Source organism: Panicum virgatum, chromosome 9N, assembly GCF_016808335.1.
Source record: "Panicum virgatum strain AP13 chromosome 9N, P.virgatum_v5, whole genome shotgun sequence".
Taxonomy (NCBI): domain Eukaryota; kingdom Viridiplantae; phylum Streptophyta; class Magnoliopsida; order Poales; family Poaceae; genus Panicum; species Panicum virgatum.
Window position 1 is genome coordinate 82089518 of NC_053153.1, and position 21501 is coordinate 82111018.

Genomic DNA, 21501 nt, shown 5'->3' on the forward strand with positions numbered 1-21501 from the left:
TCTGTCATATCAGAGTGTGGAACTATGATGATGTGCTACCGGTAACTCTTTGAAACCATAAGTTGTCCAATAGAGGGCTATCTAAGCTTTTGCTTATCAATGAACTCGACGAGAGCTTGGTTTTAGCTGCCTCAAGTATGCCTCTCTTTCCTAAGTATTTCTTTCTGTATTTCTACCACTGGTTATCTAATTTCATATTGCAGGTGATGGAAATGTCCGTATATGGAAAAACTTTAATCAAAGGGAGGACAAAAACTTGTAACTGCTTTCTCATCATTAAGGGTCATCGAGCTGCTGGTCGCAATATTGTGATCGATTGGCAGCAAACAATCTGGTTACCTGGTAATTTCTATCCAGTTCAATGATTTATTTTACATGCTGTAGGTTGTTCTAATACAGGGACTTGCTCCCTTTCATTGTCCAATAGTATGCATCTGGTGACATGTCTTCCATCTTGGTGTGGGATCTTGAAAAGGAACAACTTCTCAGCACCATTGAGTCCCCTGCTGACAGCGCGATTTCTGCACTGGTGAGTAGTTGCCAACTTAACCAAAAGATATGTAGCATACTCCATTGTAATGGTTTTGTCAGCTTATGTTGTTATTCTCCGTTCATTTTGAAAGTTTTTTTCCTTAGTACACGTGTATTTCTGTTCTATAGTCGTGAGATGGGGCTATTTGATTGCTTTATTATGATTCTTTCCATCAAGTCTTTTGCTAATCTGGTTCACATCGTATGTTTTTAGCATGACTTCTGCTTGCTTCTTCGTTTCAGTCTGCATCTCAGGTTCGATCTGGACATTTCGCGGCTGGTTTCGCTGCTGGTTCTGTTAGGATATTTGATGTCCACACACCTGATAGGTAAGCATAGTAGTATTCAGGTCCTCTGGCCTTCAGCCATTTGATGCATACCATGCATATGTTGCAGGTGTCCTATCCAATATCCTGCTTCATCTTTCTTTTCTGCCAACTTATTTTTACTCTGGATATTCTTATTCTATATTGTAGGCTTGTCTATATGGCGAGGCCGCATGCCCCAAGAACAGAAAAGGTTGTTTGGCATAGGGTTTCAGCCTGGGTTTGATCCATACAAGGTAATACTACCACCTATCTTCACTTGTATGTTATGCTTCTTTTGTTTTGGTTTGTTGAAGCACGTTAAACTATTTTATGGCTTGCTTAGGCTTTACAATGCTTTCTTATTTATGATCATTTTATGTTATCACAACCCCAACTTGCTTGGGAAAAAAGGCTATGTTGTTTGTTGTTGTTGTTATGTTATCACAGATTGTAAGTGCGTCTCAAGCTGGGGACATTCAATTTCTTGATGTTAGAAGGGCAGCAGAACCTCAGGATGTAAGTGGGCGCAGGCCCACCTGCAATCCTGCTAGAATTAGCTGCAAAATTCGGCCTCGCGGGCACCTGCAGAGGCCTGCTTTTTTCAAATGGGCTTGCGCAGGCATACCTGCTAAGCCCAGCAGCATCCGCAGGCAAGCCTAGAGGCATTCGTCCAACTGTGGATCGCCTCAAGGGGAGCTGCGGCAGCTCTCCCGAACCCTAGCCTCATCCAGCCTCTCCCTCTCGGTCTCTCCGTCTCTCATCTCACACTCGCTCTCTCAGCGCCGCCGCCCCCCCAGGCAGAGGGGGTCCAGGTGGCCAAGCTGCCGCCGCGCCCGCCGGCCCCCAGCCCCCAGGCGCCAGTGCCCGCCGCACCCAGTCCTGCAGCCGGCGCCTCGCCGCACAGGAACAGTGTTTTCCTCTGATCCTCCCCGCAAGGCCGCGGCATCCACCCGGCGACCCCCTCGCGGCGGCCTGCAACGCGACCGTTCCGTCCCCACGTGGTGGCGACGTGAGCGCCCCCTTCCGCACCGTCCGCGCCCGCCGCCCCTCCCTCCTGCCAGTCCGCGCCGCCCCCCTCACTCACTCCGGCGATGCAGAGCTCCGCAAAATCTGCGGCGCCGCCCTCCCTCCCTAACCTCCCTGCACTGCGCGCCGGCCACTTCCCTCCCTCCCTCCCCTACAGTCCGCGCGGCTACCCTAGGATCTGTGCCCGCGTCGTCCCGTGCGCACCAAGCCGAAGCACGGTCGCCTCTGATTCATGGCGCCGCCATGCCCTCCGGACCCACATAGTTCTTGTTGCGCCAGGCCACCGGATCTTCGCCTTCCCGGCTTCCCTCGCCTGCCACGGTTCAAGAACAGGTATGTCTGCCACTGGATTGCCAGGCTTCGATAGGTTATCTAGATCCTGCTTGATGAGTAATAAATGAGGAATGATTGGTGCTATGTGATGGATTTAATGTTCTCTGATGGTAAGATGGATTTACATAGGCTGATGATTTAGTGTTGAAGGATAATTTCCCTGTTCGTGCCTGTCTTAGATTTACCTGTAAATTGTTAGTTAACACACTGGCAACTGCTGTACATGGAAGGGTAGGTCGTGATGTAGTAGCAGTAAAAGCTGTTCGTTTCTAACTTGACAAGTAAATTCCCTGCTAACTTTATCAGAAGTGTCGTTCATGCATCAACAATTCTTTCATTGTTACTTTAAAGTTTTTTCATGCTTAACTGTATAATCTTAACTTTAGATCCTCTACTGCACAAGCTTGACATTTTTCTTGCTTGTCATACATGACATTCTTACCTTATCTTGAAATAATGTTGCATTTTCTTCTTTGCAGATGGAGTTGGCATCAATCCCCAGGGCATCACAATCTGTACCTGAAGAAGTTGGGGGCTCAGGTGGCGCACCTTTGATCAGCTCTTCAGCAACAAAGCATAAAAAGCCTCCTGCTATGGGAAATCAGAAAAGGCACATGGTTGCAAAGCGGGCAGAAACGACTCAAAAGAAGCAATTGGCTAAAAAACGAGTGAAGTCTCCTGCAATGGGAAGTCAACAAAAGTCTCCTACAAGCTCTCCATTAAAGAGGCGTGCAGAAACAAGTAAACAGAGGCCTGCAAAGCGGTTCAAGCCTCCAATGGTGGGAAACAAACAAGTGTCTCCGCTGGTGATAAGGTCTCCGCTAGTGACAGGTTCTCCAATGATGAGGTTGGTTGTGTCACCTGTGGGTGATGGGGCCAAGGTCGACGTCACGCAGCCCGACAAGTCCTATATTGGAACCACATGCTCCAGAGAGATCCCCATCCCATTCCACATCGCCATCGCAAGGTTTTCAGTTAGCTACAAAAGCTATATTTTCTTCTGGATTATATAATCTTTACATATGAGATGGCACAAAGATATATGATATAACTGAATTGAGAGTGTAGGCCACTAGTTCACAAAAGCCTCCAAATTGCAGTTATATTGTTTGAGTTCTGCAACGTTAATTGCAGTGTCACCTGACAATGATATTACGTCTCTTTTTCCTTAATGTTACATGTAGTACATGATCATTGTATTTGTGCTTACTATACTGAAAGGTGCAATTACCATGGATGTATTTCTGAATACCAACTGGGAAGAGGTAAAGAGCTGCTCAGCTGTCGACTATGGATGATACCTTATGTTATTTTCCTTATATCTGTTCTTTGATGAAAACCTTATTTTCTTTCCTATGCTTGCAGTTCTTTATAACTTGTGCAAAGTGTGACTGGCTGGACAACAAACATGTGGTCTTTGGGGTAAGATTACTCAGTTCAAATATCTCTTTCTGTGACCAAAACATCAAGCAATTGGTTTTTAGAATATTATGGCAAGTAGATGTATATACCTTATTAGTTTGGAGACAATAAGATGTGGACCAAAAAAACAATCAGATGTCTTGCCTTTTGTCACTTTTTTTCCAGAAATTACTTATGATGTGCATGACTTGTGAACTTCGTGTGCTATTTCATCTTGCCATGTTTCGAGTAATCCTTGATATATTTCTCCACTTTATTTTTCCCAGCTATTGGAGGCGAGGACATGTTGCTGCATCTGTTGGCTTCATATCTGATTAGCTCAATGCTAGGGAAAGAATAAAGTGTGAGTTAGCTGAATTAAGGCTGATGTAGACTGTGTAGACGATGAATTAAGCCAGATGATGAATTTTGATGGTTGATGGATCTGGAGAAAAGCCAGATGATGAATTAAGGCTGTGTAGACGATGTGAATGATGTTTGTTTTTATTGTAGATGGTAATTGAACGAGCATCAGTGGAGTATTGCATATTTGTTCTTCCCAGCTCTGAGCTCTGAGCTCTGTGTAGACGATGTGAATTAAGGCTACTACTCTACTCACCATGGTCCCTGAAGCTCTGAGCTCGTCTTCCTAGCTTGTTCACCCAGTGGATCACCTGGCCCTTGCTGCCTGAAAACCATAGCGTGTGGACTTCCTGTTAGCATCAAGCACGTTGCGGCGGTTGCGGCGGCCTGCAGGTGTGCTTGCATCCTCCGCCAAGGCCTAGCGGGCCAACGCAGGCTGAAAATCTTTAGCACATGGGCTCCTGCCGAGCAAGCCGCCTGCGCACGCGGCAGTTGCGGCGGCCTGCAGGAACTCTGCAGACCGGCCCGCTTACATCCTGAGCAGAACCATACCTGACTATCGAGGCACACAGGGGTTCACTTACAGCGTTAGCTATTCATCGGCATGCCCCTGTTGTCGCGAGTGGTTCAGCCAAGCAGATGATTAAAGTGTTCAGTCTTGAAGGAGAACAGTTGACTAAAATTCGCTACCAGCCGTCGTTTATGGGCCAAACAATTGGCAGCGTGAATTGCCTCTCTTTCCACCCATATAAATCACTCTTGGCCGCTGGTACTGGTGATAATGCTCTTGTCTCTATCTACGCTGAGGAAAATTAGAAGATGGCCTACATCTTGTGACATGCAATCACAATGCAATCGGTAGGCCTTATGTTTTGGCCGATGGTGGCTCCACGCCATGGTCCAGCTACAAGATCCCAGATGATGTGAAAGCCTTGTGACCGACATAGTGGTGACGGCGCCGGAGCATTTGGCAGTTGGACTGACATGTACAGTTTGTAAGATACAGATAAAGATTCAGTTTGCCTCCTTGCAGAAGGTTATGAAACCCTACCCTAGATCTGTCATTGAACTTGGAGGCTTACCCCAAATAATCAATCATACCTAGGTTAACCAAAATGTAAATAGTCACCTAATTTGGGTTGTCCTTTGGTTTGCCAATTGTAAAAAGGTTTGCAGACGTTCACCATGATATTTTTTTTTTAAAAAGGTTTGGTAGGGCTACTGCCTGGGCAAGCGGGGTTGTGTATTTGGGCCCAGCCGCCCAGGTAGAATGCATGAACATGCATCACAGATGGCGACATTGTCTGAATAGATAGATGCATTTGTCCAGCTAATATGGAGCAGTAGATGGTATTAGCATGGATCAACCAATGTTGTGGAATCACTTGCATTGTAATCATTGGACAGATTGTCCATCTGTACATACGGATGGTGTTGGTGCAGTTGCCAGTGATGGTATCTGTGTGTACCCTGGACGTGGGTATGATGAGGATTGATTATATTTACTTCATCGATGAGGGATTGTCTCCCCACATTGGCTGCTGTGCGGAAATTGAAGATGATGAAGTGATGAGGGACCGAAACCGGCGACCAGAGGGGGTGAATGGGAGCCGATCAAAATTTCTCTCAAAATTCACACCGTCGGCCTATATTCCAAAATCACCACAATCCCTCAAGAATTCTAGGTGAAGTTTGGGATAGCTATGGAAGAGCTAAACCAACACAAAACACCCCTAGATCGTGCAAGAGAAACCACGGAAGCGAACGAGAAAATCCGCAGACCTGGCAGACTTGGACCGGTCTGACCGCTCTCTCCGACCGGTCAGACCGGTCGGGCTGGAGTTCAAAACCCAGACCGGTCGGACCGGTTTCAGAGACCGGTCAGACCGGTTGCACCTAGACAAATCGCAGACAAAGCTTCAAACGGCAAATCTCGAGCAAATGAAGTCCAAATCCAATGAAACTTGGAGGATAGCTTCACATCAACCCCGTGAACATATTCCCAAAAGATCTTTCCCAAAAGATTAACAGATCATGAGAAATCAAGGGAAGATCAAAGAGAATTGGGGTTTTCTCAAGAACCCAAAAACTCCAATTCGTGAGAACTCTCGATTCCAGTAGATTTAGCACTTGGCTAGAAGGATGAGAATCGTCACAAAGAGTCCATCAAACCATGAATTCAAGGGTTCGTCTCCTCCGAACACAAAACACACCAAAAGAGGAGAATTGAAACCCAAAACGCAAGAGAGGAAGGGGGACGAAAAGCTCAGCACACACGGGTGAATCTCAAATCAATTTCATTCATAAATCACGGAGGAATTCACCTATACAAAGGCTAGAGCCGACCACACCATCATCCACCCTCTAGATTGGAGAGATTAGCTATAATCTAACCCTCTTTTGCATTGGAGTCCTTGGCCCTAACCTAGAGCAGGGGCAGCGAGAAGGAAAAACGAAGAGAAAACAAAAGACTCAAGAGACTCAACCAGCAACGGGCTGGTGGGGGTATTTATACCCAGCTGCTGCGGCCAGACCGGTCGGGTCTGCAGCAGCCCGCTGTATAGCCTCGATCGACGGCGAAGCTTCTTTCTTCGACTCGAAGTCTTTGTTGCGATGCCGCCACGTCGACGAAGTTCTGGTCCGCGGTTTTGGAGGGTCCGCGAAACCCGGGTAGGTGGCCGGTTTTGAGAAAACCGCCAAAACCTCACGCGCGTGAAGATTCCCGCCTCCACGCCGTGGCCCTAGACGCCGTTCCCGCCTCGGCCTTCTGACGGCCCTAGACGCCGCCCGACGCCCGTCACCTCCTCGCCCGCAGTGAGGCCCTAGACGCCGTCGACGCCCGTCGCCTCCGTCAGTCCCGAGACCGACGCCTGTGCCTCCACTACCTGGCGTCTTCAACCGCCGTCCGCCTCCTTGGTTTTGTGGCGCAAACCAAGAAACCCGCCTTCCATCGCCGCTTGCGCCCTCGATCCAGGAGTGGACGCCACAGTTGCCACCCGGCCCGAGCTCCTCCATGGCAACTCACCGTCGACACTCGACGCCCGTGTACCCGCAATCCAAAGACCAAGCGCACGATCACACCGCACGGTTGACAATTCACTCATCACAGGCAGGATAGAGTACTCTCGTTCCTCAATCTCTCCCTTGATGAGTGCATTGTCAACACACCACCTGAAAACAGAGAAGTGTTAAAATAGAAACAAGAAAGCGAAGAACTCAAGCAAGTTACAAAAAAGCTCAGAAAGTCAAGAATAGTCACTTACTCAAGCACAGATCGATTCCCTAAGACAAGGGCAACGGCTCGACGCAATCGATCAAAAGCCAAAACATGACTCCTCAAAGACAGAGGTAACGCTTGACGCAGTCATGCTGGTAGTGGAAGGAAAACGAAGAAAACCAGGAGCCAGAAACAAAGCAGACACTCCCAAACCAAAGCTTTTCCCTCTCACAAGTGCAACTCGACACTCCCAAACCAAAGCTTTTCCCTCTCACAAGTGCAACTCTCCCAAAATAATGCACTCTCAAAGCCCTGTGCACAACAAGTTTTTCAAAAATCAAACAAGTCTCCCCCTTGTTCGATCACTTCTCCCAAATTCTCCCCCTTGTTGGCACATGCACACATCAAGTCTAAAAAGACCTAAAGCTCCCCCTGAAGCTGAAACTCCCCCTGAACAGATGCTATGCAATGAATGCAATGTAGGAGATGTAAGTGAAAGCATTCAGGGATACAATGATATGAGCAACATCTAGTCACAAGCACGTGTGCATCCATAAACAAGACCTGCATCTAGCTCAACGGGGTATATCAAATCAGTCTAGAGCTAGGCAAGTTCAGTTTAGGAGAAATAAAAGCATCACCCATGATCTAGCACTAACAAGTAGGGAATGAAAAGCAGTGCTAATCATACTCATACAGGTGATCCAAACTCAGCCAAAAACAAGTTGTTAACATTCATTTTTCAATCAATTTTATATCAAGCAATTTTTAATGCCAGGGGTCGAAAGCTTGTCATGCTTCACTTAGCAACGAGGCCAAGCCTATGCCAAAAGACAATCAGAAGCTTAAAGCACTTGTTTCAGTCATGCACAGCCTTGCCCGGGTTCTCACAAGTGCAAAGTGAGCCGTCCCGAAAGCTCGATCAGTGCGACAAGCAATCCCACCTGGATCTTTTCAAACCATTTCAAGTACAGTTCAATCAATTTTATCAGATTTAGATCATTTCAAGTATGAATTGCTGAACGAAAGGCTACACTAGCATGAATAAGATAGCAAAGCACATCAACACGCCCTAACATGCTAGTAGCCAAAACAGGGTGATCATGTTTTCAGATTTTCAAATCAAAATAGCTTAACTCAGATGATGTCATATACACAGTGGAGCAACCTATACATAATCAAATTTATCAACTCACACTAGCAGGCACTAGAAGATCATAGCAATGTACACCAGAATGCTAGTGCAAGTGAGGCAATGCAAAATGCAAACATGTACAATGCATATGCATAATGCAACTACCAAACCTAGAAATCAAAGAGAAGCAAATAAAACCTACAAAGCTAACCAAAGAAAAGTCAGCGATCAAAAGGGGTAACAAACCCCAAGCTCCCCTCGCAAGCGTGCACAGGTGTCCTGCTCTAGCGGTTTGGTGATGATCTCTGCGGTTTGCCTCTCTGAAGGGACATGGATCAGGTCTATGTGTCCTCTCTCATGGTTGTCTCGCAGGAAATGGAATCGGATATCTATGTGCTTGGTTCTGGAGTGTAGGATAGGGTTCTTTGCAATGCAAATGGCTGACATGTTGTCCACAAAGATGGGAACCCTACCGAAACTCAAGCCATAATCCTGCAAGGTTTGTTTCATCCAAAGTATCTGTGAGCAGCAGCTAGCAGCGGCAACATACTTAGCTTCTGTAGAAGAAAGCGCTACACTAGCCTGCTTGCGAGAGGACCAAGACACCAAAGATGTACCGAGAAATTGACAAGTGCCAGATGTCGACATGCGATCCAACCGACACCCACCAAAATCGGCATCAGAAAAGCCCACCAAAACCAGAGAAGAATCCGCAGAATACCAAAGACCAAATTCAGGGGTGAATTTCAGATACCTGAAGATGTGTTTCACCACCTGCCTGTGGGAGGTGCGCGGAGAAGCCTGGTACCTCGCACAAAGGTCGACCCCGAACTGAATGTCCGGCCGGGTCGCTGTCAGGTAAAGGAGCGAGCCGATCATGCTCCTGTACTCCTTCTAGTCCCCCGCCTCGTCGTCCAAGTCCTCATCAAGCGCCGTCGAAGTGCTGATCGGAGTCGGCTGAGGTGACAAGTCACTCATGTCGAACTTCCACAGTAAGTCCCTGGTGTACTTGGCTTGATGGACGAACGTGCCCTGAGGAGTTTGCTTGATCTGCAGCCCGAGGAAGAACTGCAGCTCACCCATCATGCTCATCTCGAACTCCCTGGACATCTACTCAGAAAACTTGGAGACAAGAGCGTGAGAAGAGCCACCAAAGATAATATCATCCACGTATATCTGAACTAATAGAAAATCAATGCCAGACCGCATGAGGAACAAAATTTTATCCACACATCCCATTTTAAAACCCTGAGCCAGCAAAAAAGTTTTCAATCTATCATACCAAGCTCTAGGTGCTTGTTTCAAACCGTAAAGTGCTTTCTGAAGTTTATAAACACAGCTTGAAAACTTGGGATTTTCGAAATCAGGGGATTGTTTCACATAAACCTCTTCTTCGATAAAACCATTCAAGAAGGCAGATTTAACATCCATTTGGAAAACTTTAAAACCCTTGGAAGCAGCAAATGCAAGAAAAATTCAAATAGCTTCCAAACGAGCAACAGGGGCAAAAGTCTCCTCAAAATCAATACCCTCTTTTTGGCAAAACCCCTGGGCAACAAGACGAGCCTTGTTTCGAACAACCAATCCATCCTCACCCTGCTTGTTTTTGAAAACCCACTTCGTTCCGATGGGATTACAAGCAGGTGGAGGCTCGACTAAAACCCAAACTTGGTTTCTTTTAAAATTTTTAAGTTCCTCATGCATAGCATTGACCCAATTAGTATCAGAAAGAGCGTGTCCAATATCCTTAGGCTCAAAAGAGGCAACAAACGCTGAATGAGCAAAACCAGCGATACTCGTTACCTTGGACCTGGTGACTCGCTCGTTGAGATCACCTAGCATCTGTTGAGGTGGATGACGACGCTGAATATGTCGAGGTGCTTCCCGCGTCAAAGTTGCCTCCTCCTCAACCAAATCTGGGGTCTCCTCAGGTGCAACTGGTGAAGCCTGAGTCACTTGCTCGATCGGCCCCCGGAAAGTAGACGTAGTCGGGTTGGGGCCATCGTCATCGTCCGAGCTCGTGGCAGAGACGGCTGGATCCACAGCACGCGTGGTAGCCTCAGCGTCGCCCTCCGCAGCTTCTTCCTCCTCATCTTCAAAGATGGATGTGCCAAGCTCATCATCTCCTGCAACTTCAAAGACAGAAGAATTGCACGGTGCAGTCTCGTCGAAAGTGACTTCACAAGTCTCTCTGACGATGTTAGTATCTATAATCAGCACACGGTAAGCTCTGGAGTGAGAAGCATAACCGAGAAAAATGCCGTCAGACGAGCGAGACTCAAACTTATCAAGATTTCCATCTTTCAGCACAAAACACCGGCAACCGAAAACTCTGAGATGGTCAACACGGGGCTGGCGTCCAAATCGCAACTCATAAGAAGTCCTGTGCATGAAAGCACGCAAGAAAATGCGGTTGGACACGTAACAAGCGGTGTTAACTGCCTCAGCCCAGTATTTGCGATGAGTCCTATGCTCATCGAGCATCGTCCTCGCCATCTCAACCAGCGTCCGATTCTTCCGCTCTACAACTCCATTCTGCTGTGGAGTGTAGGGAGAAGAATACTGGTGTTCAAGTCCTTGATCACTGCAAAAAGCGTCAAAACGAGCGTTTTTGAATTCTGTGCCATTATCACTGCGAATCGCTCTCATGGCCTGGGGTAGCTCGTTTTTGAACCTCAAGATCAAGTCTCGAACAAACTCGAAAGCCTCATCCTTGGTTCTCATGAAAAAGACCCAAGAATAGCGAGAAAAATCGTCCACGATCACAAGAACATACCACTTCCCACCAACAGACATCACCCTAGAAGGACAAACTGTGTCCATGTATAGCAACTCTCTAGGGTGAGCAGTCATCACCTGATTGACAGGTGGATGTGAAGTAGCAATCATCTTCCCGTGGTGACACGGATGGCAAACAAGGTCCTTTTCAAACTTTAATTTGGGCAATCCTCGGATTAGGCCAAGTGAGCTAAGTCTCGACAACAAATCGAAACTCAAATGTCCAAGTCTCCTATGCCACTTCCACAAATCAGAAGAAAGACCAGCCAACAAGCAACGAGAAGGGCCAAGAGGAGTTCCAGAGAAGTCAACCAAGAAAACCCAATCGCGAGGTGTAATCCGGCAAACTAAATCTCCTCCGGAATCCAAAACACGCGAACAACCCTCCTTGAAGCGAACCTCAAACCCCTCATCAAGAAGTTACGAAACAGAAAGCAAATTGAACCCAAGGTTCGAAACCAGAGCAACCTCTCTCAGGGTAAAGCGATCAGAAACTCGAATAGCGCCAAGTCCACGTACCTTTCCTCTTCCATTATCCCCTAACACAATGTACTCCTTTGAGCGCATCGGGGTGAGGCTGGAGAACCATTTGTCATTTCCGGTCATGTGGCGCGAACAACCGGAGTCCATGATCCACCTGTTCTCCAAGCCTCCGACCTGCACATCAGTAGTGAGACAAAGGGTGAGCAAATGTCTCAACACTGGGGTTAGCAAAGTGAGAAGCAAACTAGTGTCGAGCCATTTGCTCTACAGAAGGGCTAGCAAAACTAGGCGAAGCATATCCCTCGTCCCGTCTACCGCGTGACTGACGAACACCACCGCGAGGAAAGCGTGGTGCATCGTAACCTCCTCCAAAACCTCAGTCCCGTGGTCCATAGCCGTACTGAAAACGACCAGGAACACGACCGGCAAAGCGACCACCCGCTGGAGCACAGTAACCACCACCGTCTCCCTGACCTCCACCTACACGGCGCGCCCTAGCATCTTGCCTACCACCATGCCGAGAAAGACCATGCACCCGAGCAGAGTACATGTCCGCGTTCCGTCTCTCCAGCTCACGCCTCATAGCCCGCTTCCTTCTGAAGCAAAACTCCTCCAGGTGACCTTTCCTGTCACAGTACTCGCAGTGGTACCTCACCTCACGCTTGGGAGGAGCAACCCCTTTCTTCTAGGCAACATGGGCTGCGGCAGTAGGGAGCGTGTCGAGGGGATTCCTCAGCTCATTGGGCTTTGGAACCCAAACCTGCTTCTGTGGAGGTACTTTTTGTGGTTCTTTCAGCACACCATTCACGGGGTCAACAAGCGAAGGCTGCATGCTCGAACTAGCAGTGTTTAAAGCACTCTGAACTCCAGCAGCCTTGCCGATCTTACCATACAACCTGTCAAAGTCTGACTTCGTGTAGGTGTAACCGACCCCAAAGCCATCACCACGTTATAACTGCTTAATCATCATGCCCAACTGCAGCTCACTAGCAGAAACCCAACTAAGAATCGCCCTAAGATAGGTATTCTCATTCTCCAAGTTAGCTTTCTCTACCGCAAGATTATCCAAATCAGAGATCAAACCAGGGCAAACAGAGCAGCCAATAGGTGGGCTAGACTCCACTACCTTAGTCTTCCCCAAAGACTTAATCAAGGCGTTCTTCTCATCTAGCTCCGACCTAAGTGTGGGACAAAGCTTACAAGCACAAAGCAGAACTGACCTAAACTTCATCTCCTCTAGCTCGCACACAATAGTAGCAAACTTGGACTGCAACGAAACTAGATTGGACTTAAAGATAGGACACTCATCACATTCAAGCACATCGCTAACAATAGGAGCATCCTTAACCAGTTCTAGTTCATGCTTGGCCTTAGCGAGCTCATGAGACACATCAGCAAGCGAAATCTCAGCAACATCTAAGTTCACGACGTTCCTCATCATGCTTGACACGGAGAGCAACAAGATCATTCATGTGAGATATGCAGCCAGCGCACTCATCCTCACTACATTTCTCCCTATCACAAGCCAGCTCAGCCCTAAGCTTTCAATGCTCTCTAGCTGCTTCCTTAAGCAGCCTCTTCTGGTTGTCGAGAGCGGCGTACAACTCCCTAACCTTCGTATCAAGCAGGTCGATTGTGGAGTTTACCTCTGAATTGCTCTCGGATCCAGGAGAAGAGTCGACGTGCGTCGGTGTAGCATGTCCACCCGAAGACGCACGAGCACCATCGGCTTCGCCCGCCATGGTGCAGAAGCCCTTGCGCCGACCGGCCGCCAAGCACAGGCCGATGAAGCCGGTGGCTTCCTTGTCCCACTTCTTCTTCTTCTTGTCGTCATCGTCGGAGGTCGGTGAAGAAGAGCGGTCGGTGTCGGAGCTCTTGTCGAGGTCGCTGAGCTGCGCCAGAAAGGCCTTCTCCCGCTTCTTGGCCTTGTACTTGAAGCGCTTCTTGAGCAACTCTTTGTCGAAGCGTCCTCCCCTGTCACGACTGCGGTGCTTGTGGCGCCGACGCTCCTTGTTGGAACCTCCCTCGTCACGGTCGCGGTGGCGGTAGTAGTCGAAGTGGTTGTTCTGGCCGCCACCGGACTTCTTGGGACAATCGGCGATGAAGTGGTCCAGATCGCCGCAGTTGTAGCACCCGGGGTTCTTCTTCCTCTGCCTGTTGTGGTAGATGCGCTGGAACTTGCTGATGAGGAGGCACAAGTCGTTGTCTCCCAGTGTCTCCAGCTGCTCATCTGTAACAGAAGGCAAAGAGGCAAGAGAAAAGCCAAGAGCAGAGTTAGCGTTAGAGCTCGATACACCTGGGCCAGTCACAAGAGCGATGCTCTTGGAAGGAGGAGCGCCATTGAGCTTGGCTCGTGTCTGGTTATCCACCTCTGTGGCCTTGAGCTTGCTGAAAAGCTCGTTCACCGTCAGAGTCTCATAGCCAGCAGACTCAATGATGGTGTTCACTTTGAGATCCCACACAGAGCGATCAAGTGCGTAGAGCAACTTGAGAGCCTTCTCGTGCTCTGTGTACTCAAGGGCATCAGCAGATCTGTTCGAATTGACTTTGTTCACAATCGACTGAGAACGACTGAACATCAAGTCAATGCTCTCACCCGGCTTCTGTGTGAAGTTCTCGTATTCACGCCGGTGAGTCTCGAACAATCTGGCCTTCACCTGAGGTGTGCCCTCGTGGTAGTTCTCAAGACACGTCCAAATCTTGTGGGCTTCCTGAAAACCCTGGACGCGTGAGAACTCTGCACGAGAAACACCAACGAACAAGGCATTGACAGCCTTGGCGTTAGCCTCGTGCTCAGTCACTTGAAGAGGAGTGACCCGAGCGGCAAGCATCACGTAAGCCTGGTTCTTGGTAATATCCCAGATCTCGGCTCCCATGCTCTGCAATAAGGCTCTCATGCGAACCTTACAGTAGGCATAGTCCTCACCGGAAAACACCGGGATCTTCCCAAGACTCGCCATGGTCGCCAAGTGGTTTTCGAACCGGTTAAGGTACTGAAAACCTCAACCTTGCTCTGATACCAATTGAGGGACCGAAACCGGCGACCAGAGGGGGTGAATGGGAGCCGATCAAAATTTCTCTCGAAATTCACACCGTCGGCCTATATCCCAAAATCACCACAATCCCTCAAGAGTTCTAGGTGAAGTTTGAGATAGCTATGGAAGAGCTAAACCAACACAAAACACCCCTAGATCGTGCGAGAGAAACCACGGAAGCGAACAAGAAAATCTGCAGACCTGGCAGACTTGGACCGGTCTGACTGCTCTCTCCGACCAGTCAGACCGGTCGGGCTGGAGTTCAAAAACCCAGACCGGTTTCAGAGACCGGTCAGACCGGTTGCACCCAGACAGATCGCAGACAAAGCTTCAAACGGCAAATCTCGAGCAAACGAAGTCCAAATCCAATGAAACTTGGAGGATAGCTTCACATCAACCCCGTGAACATATTCCCAAAAGATTAACAGATCATGAGAAATCAAGGGAAGATCAAAGAGCATTGGGGTTTTCTCAAGAACCCAAAAACTCCAATTCGTGAGAACTCTCGATTCCAATAGATTTAGCACTTGGCTAGAAGGATGAGAATCGTCACAAAGAGTCCATCAAACCACGAATTCAAGGGTTCATCTCTTCCGAACACAAAACACACCAAAAGAGGAGAATTAAAACCCAAAACGCAAGAGAGGAAGGGGGACGAAAAGCTCAGCACACACAGGTGAATCTCAAATCAATTTCATTCATAAATCACGGAGGAATTCACCTATACAAAGGCTAGAGCCGACCACACCATAATCCACCCTCTAGATTGGAGAGATTAGCTATAATCTAACCCTCTTTTGCGTTGGAGTCCTTGGCCCTAACCTAGAGCAGGGGCAGGGAGAAGGAAAAAACGAAGAGAAAACAAAAGACTCAAGAGACTCAACCAGCCACGGGCTGGTGGGGGTATTTATACCCAGCTGCTGCGGCCAGACCGGTCAGACCGGTCCATGGGACCGGTCAGACCGGTCGGGTCTGTAGCAGCCCGCTGTACAGCCTCGATCGACGGCGGAGCTTCTTTCTTCGACTGGAAGTCTTTGCTGCGATGCCGCCACGTCGACGAAGTTCCGGTCCGCGGTTTTGGAGGGTCCACGAAACCCGGGTAGGTGGCCGGTTTTGAGAAAACCGCCAAAACCTCACGCGCGGGAAGATTCCCGCCTCCACGCCGTGGCCCTAGACGCCGTTCCCGCCTCGGCCTTCTGACGGCCCTAGACGCCGCCCGACGCCCGTCACCTCCTCGCCCGCAGCGAGGCTCTAGACGCCGTCGACGCCCGTCGCCTCCGTCAGTCCCGAGACCGACGCCCGTGCCTCCACTACCTGGCGTCTTCAACCACCGTCCGCCTCCTTGGTTTTGTGGCGCAAACCAAGAAACCCGCCTTCCATCGCCGCTTGCGCCCTCGATCCAGGAGTGGACGCCACAGCTGCCGCCCGGCCCGAGCTCCTCCACGGCAACTCACCGTCGACACTCGACGCCCGTGTACCTGCAATCCAAAGACCAAGCGCACGATCACACCGCACGGTTGACAATTCACTCATCACAGGTAGGATAGAGTACTCTCGTTCCTCAAGTGATGAACTGCGGCATCCAGAATCGGAAATTGAAGATGAAACTTAGTATTCTGAAGATGAACTGTGGCGTCCTTGGATGTCTGAACTACTGTGTCCTCCAGAATCGGAAATGAAGATGAACTGCCGCGTCCTTGGATGTTTTGCTCCAGAATCCAGAAAAGGCTGTCGATGCATCGGATGGAGTTGGGAGTTTGCATATATTCCAATTGCTGTGCTTCTGCCAAGTGGGATGGATAGAGATCAAATGTAAGAGTCGCTAAGCGATGCGAGAGCTGTGCATGTATACTCAACAAGTCAGCAGCACATGTCAAAGCTTGCTGCAGTGCAGAGCGGCAGGAGCCCCGTCAGATGGAGATGTGCCCCACCCACCCGCTCTTAGCACGGCCGGAGGCCGCCGGCCACCACCGCCTGCTGGTCACCCTCGCGCGCCACGGCCGCTTCGCCGCCGCCGCGGGGGACCTGGACGCGGCGAGGGAGGCGGCGCGGGAGGCCGTAGCGCGGGGCCTGCGGTGGGACGCGCCGGCGCTGGTGGGCATGCTGCGTGCCGGCGGCCATGTCGCGCGGGCGCGGCCGCTGCTGCTGGACATCCTGCGTGGCGGCTGCGCTGCGGAATTGGACGCGTTCGCGTTTGACGTGCTGATGGGAGGAACAACACCGTGCAACGACGACGGGGAGGGTCAGTGCCGGAATGCTCGGCCAGAATTAGATTGAGACAGCGACACCCTGACGCCCTCCGGAGGTTTGCCGCAGTGCGGAGGCCGGAGGTTTGCCGACGCTGGGCCGTATCGGAATCGGATATCACGCCAGATACGTATCAATATGCGTATCGGATGTTTGTATTTTTTTTTCTCTTTTTATGCTGGATACTTATCGGTGGTTCCGTATCCGATACGGGATACGACGCCACACTGCCGTATCGGGGTAACGTAGCGGCCGGCGGGTGGGGGAGGAAAAAGATTATTTTCCCCCAAATCCATCATCTAGCTCTAGGAATTGTTCTGCCAGCGGACCTCCCTACATGGCGAGCAGCAGCAATGGATGCAGAGGAGGAAGAGGGCAGAGGGAGGCGTATAGGTGGCGGAGCCGCTCCCCCAGTCCACACCACCCGTATGAATACATCACTCTCCCGGGGGCGACCGCTTCGACATCCTCGAAGGCGACGACAAGCAGGAGTGGGTACAATTCTTCGACGAAGCCGATAGAGCGACCAGGGAGGTCATTGGTATAAACCGCGCCGCCATCCTCGCCAACAGTGGCCACCGCGACGGCTCCGTATACGCCGTGTCCGGTGGATGGCATCAAAGATATCGAATTTCCGACCGTAACGAGAGTGAGTCTTCCTCCTCGATTGGTAGATTCCTTTTTTTTAGGTTCTTTTCTGTTTCTCAAAATAAACCCATATATTGATACTCAGGGGTTAGTTACTTCATCCATTCCTTTTATATAGCTTTTTAGTTAAACGGTAAAATGTACCAAACAAAAGGAGAGAGAGAAGAAAATAGTTCGATTAATTCTTATCATTCGATTCATGTTGCATGCGGTCTAAAATAAAAGTTGTCATTCACACTGCTATTGCAATATAAAAGTTAAATTTCCTATTCCTCTTACTGCTTCCCTTAAATTGTATCTAATATTGTTTTATTTGTCTTTCTTGTTTAGCTGGACTGGAACCGATGACCCTCTCTGACCCAAGCAATTGTTGTCCAGATCGAGAAAACTGTTTCATCCATACACCGCGTCCCATGATGCAAATATTTTCAGTGAAATTGGGCAAACTTTTAGAAGAAGATGGCCCGGTTCAGTTATACGGATATATAGCTACCCGTGACCTTCTAGATCCATTAGTAAATTACATAGTTAATCGGAGCAGGGATGATCCTATCATTGTATACCAGGTAAGCATATGTAATAACTCATTGTACTTGTGAACTTTTAAATCCTGATATTTTTATTTTTCAGAAATAAGTGTAGGTGATGGAAACAACACACTGTTCTGGTCTGATCGATGGCTCATGGGCTGCTCAATTGTTGAAATCGCACCTGTGGTTGTTGATGCTGTGCCACTAAAAATTCGCAAGCAACGCACAGTTGCACTTGCACAGGCCTTGCAAAATCAATCTTGGCCCACTGATATTCAAGGAGGCCTCTCGCCGATTGGACTGTTTGAGTATCTCCAGCTGTGGGATATGCTGCTGGACACGACCCTCTCCCAGGATGAGGATGTGCACATCTGGCGATTGGATAGCTCTGGTATTTTCTCCTCTAAATCAGCTTATCGTGCCTTCTTTAATGGAGCAATTACTTTTGAACATGGGCGGCGGTTGTGGAAATCATGGGCTCCTGCGAAATGCAAAGTTTTTCTCTGGCTCGCCATTAGGAATCGGTGCTGGACTGCGGATCGTCTGGCGAGGCGTGGCCTGCCACACCCGTCCATGTGTCCGCTCTGTGACCAGGAAGAAGAAAATATCCAACACCTGCTTACTACGTGTGTCTTTTCCCGGGAGTTCTGGTTTAGAATTCTAACGCCTATGGGATTTCAAGGCCGGGTCCCAAGCCGCCATGAGATTTCTTTTGCTGACTGGTGGAGAAAAGCAGTTAAAAAGGTCCCGAAAGAAACTAGGAAAGGCCTGAATTCCACTATTATTTTGGGCGCCTGGGTTATCTGGAAGCATCGCAATGCTTGCGTCTTTGATGGTGCTCGACCTTGCATAAACAGTCTCCTTCGGGCTTTCAGAGATGAGCAACACCTTTGGTGTCTTGCTGGAGCTCGACGCCTGAGAACACTTGGTCATGGTCTGGTTGGCGAGCTGGGTAATCCTTAGCTTGTGGTTTCTAATTTGTAGTAGGTCAGATCTCGCCTCTAGGTGTGTGCGCTATTGGAGTACATCTTGATCATGTATTTTTTCAACCCCTCATGGCTCGGCCCGGAATGAGGTGGTGAAGATTGTAAGGGGCCGGCTCTTCTCTCTTTAATACAATGATACGAAGCTCTCCTTCGTATTCGAGAAAAAAGAAATAAGTGTTTTATGTACAACTTTGATAGTTATACATATATATTGTTAAAAAGGTAGAATTACTATGCATTGTTGATTTTTTTTTTGAAAAAAAAATAGTCAGATAATATGACATGGTCCCCTGAGTTTGAGTTCAGCATAATGAGACACTCTTGTAGACATTGTTGTCCATTGGATCATTATTCTTTAATGAGTGCTGAAGATGCTACATTACAAAATGTTCTTGCTACGAAAGAATATCTTCATAACTGAAACTTCCTGGAGGTGCACATATTTCGGTCATACATATCCTCTATCTACTTTTCTATGAAGGGTTACAAAATAGAAAATTTGCGAGCAGGCTTGCAAGTCTGGAATAATACGTGATGCCTTGTGAGACTCTTGTAGAATGAGACAAACTCCTTGTAGATTTTGTTGTCCATTGAATCATAAACTATCTGCATTACTACTATATTGCCAGATAATTTGTTCTTTTCCATGAAATATTACTCCCTATATTCTCAAATGTATGATGCTGGCTCATTCAAATTTTGAACTAACCAGCGACATAAAAATGGAGCAGTAAATAGTGATTTTGCAGGGTTCCCTTATAGAAATGACTGGCCCAAAAAGAGGTATTGAGATGCAATCTGCCGTGCTAATAGAGTATGACTTGAGGATCAAGAAGGGAGAACATGAAGTTGACGACTTGCAATTGATTGATGGAATATCAGACTTCTCTGAGCTAACTACACCGACATGCAAACCGTTTTTGAATCGAATTGATGGTGCTGGTGGTGCTGTTGACATTACATTAGCAATGCTTTCCGAAGCTGTGGAGGCAACAATACAAGTAGACATAACACAAGTGCATGGCAGTGGTTTCCGTCTACTACTTAGTTCATATGTTGGTGGCTTAGAGAGAGAAGAAATTCATCTTTTTCGTGGTGTTATTAGTGAGGCATGTGGTATGAGAAGGTTTGTGGTCGCTGCAGCGATAGATATACTTGGATGCGTGTGAAGTTCAAGGTCATTGATGGAAGTGGAGGCTCAACAAGTGAAGTTGAACGCCATGCTTCTTTTAAAGCAAGCATGCACGGATGTGCTAGTCAACAAATGGAGCTGGATCAGGCCTCTATTACGGTGAAAGTGACCTGGTCGACTTTGTGAAGTGAGTTTTTCTGGTAACGCAAGATCTTTGTTCTTCCCCCGGAACTGATGAACCTCATCAATGATTATTCTTGCACCAGACCCCATATAACCTCTGTGACTAGCAACGTAACTTCTGCCTATATATTTTGATGTTAGTGTTTGTTTATCTCCATATGTTTGCAAATTGCAAGTGCCAGCAAGGCAAATGAAACTCTTCCAACCTAAAATCTCATTCGATTTAGGGTTTTATTTGATGAATTTTTCTCATTGGCCGTGTCCCTCTATATTAATAGGATGGGGAGGTCTTGTCTTTATAGAAGTCAAAACTCATACAACTCCTCGGATTACAGACCAAAACCGGTCTTGAAATCCAGTTGGATTCATTGGCATTGTTCTTCCCAAAGTCATACTCATCTAGACTCCAAATTAGACTTTATACATATACATTTCGATCATGTCGACGAGATCTATGTAATGGTGTAGATAGGCAATTTGACAAAGTTTACTAAACTATTCTGACCACCTTGATGGACTGGTCAGACCTGTTTGTGCTGCCAGATCGGCTATAAGGCTAAACCCAGTGCCAGATTGGCTACAAGGCTAAACTCAGTCTGACCACTTTGAAAACCGGACGTGTCGGCCTTTACTCGGCGTGTTTTATACACCGTGAGCTATGCACCCTTGAGGGGGCACTGGAGGTTCTGTGCACGACACATGTTCTCCTTCTCTCGGCGTGATATGTTTTTTTTTAAAAAAAAGTCCTTCAAATTATTGCAAATAGAACTCGCAGTCCATTTTTTTTCTTCAGAAAACCCTCTCCCCGCCCTCCTTTCCATCGAGCCACGGCTCCTCCTCACGCCTCCACCTCCTCCCTCACCCCCTGCGGAGGTGGGCCACCATTCTGCCAAGGAGGTGCAGTCGGCGGCGGATACTGGGGAGGAGGAGGCGAGGTTGGGGCGGTGACTTGTTTTATTTGTGGGTCTTGCTTGTTTTCTTTCAGTTGAAAAAACAAAAAATTTCAACCAATCAGCCTCTCGTCATCTTCCACCTCCCGCCCAGACTATCTCCTACCGCCACTGCCTCCTGCTCGCCCCCGCCCACCTGCTGCCGTCCCCAGCGGCGCGCCCGCCGCGCTAAACCGGCTCCGTCGCTCGCCCCCGCCCGGCCGCCGCCTAACCGG

The 21501-nt window shown here is 48.5% G+C and overlaps 1 long non-coding RNA gene and 2 pseudogenes across 1 annotated transcript; all 3 read left to right on the forward strand.

Moving 5' to 3' along the window:
• The first annotated feature begins 328 nt into the window (after positions 1-328).
• Positions 329-18071, forward strand: LOC120691716 (annotated as a pseudogene).
• Positions 3094-3943, forward strand: LOC120691720. Its single transcript, XR_005682364.1, has 3 exons — positions 3094-3463; positions 3564-3620; positions 3887-3943. It is a non-coding gene; the product is annotated as an uncharacterized LOC120691720 (long non-coding RNA).
• A 70-nt stretch (positions 18072-18141) lies between the features above and the next one.
• Positions 18142-21018, forward strand: LOC120691715 (annotated as a pseudogene).
• The last annotated feature ends 483 nt before the right edge of the window (positions 21019-21501 follow it).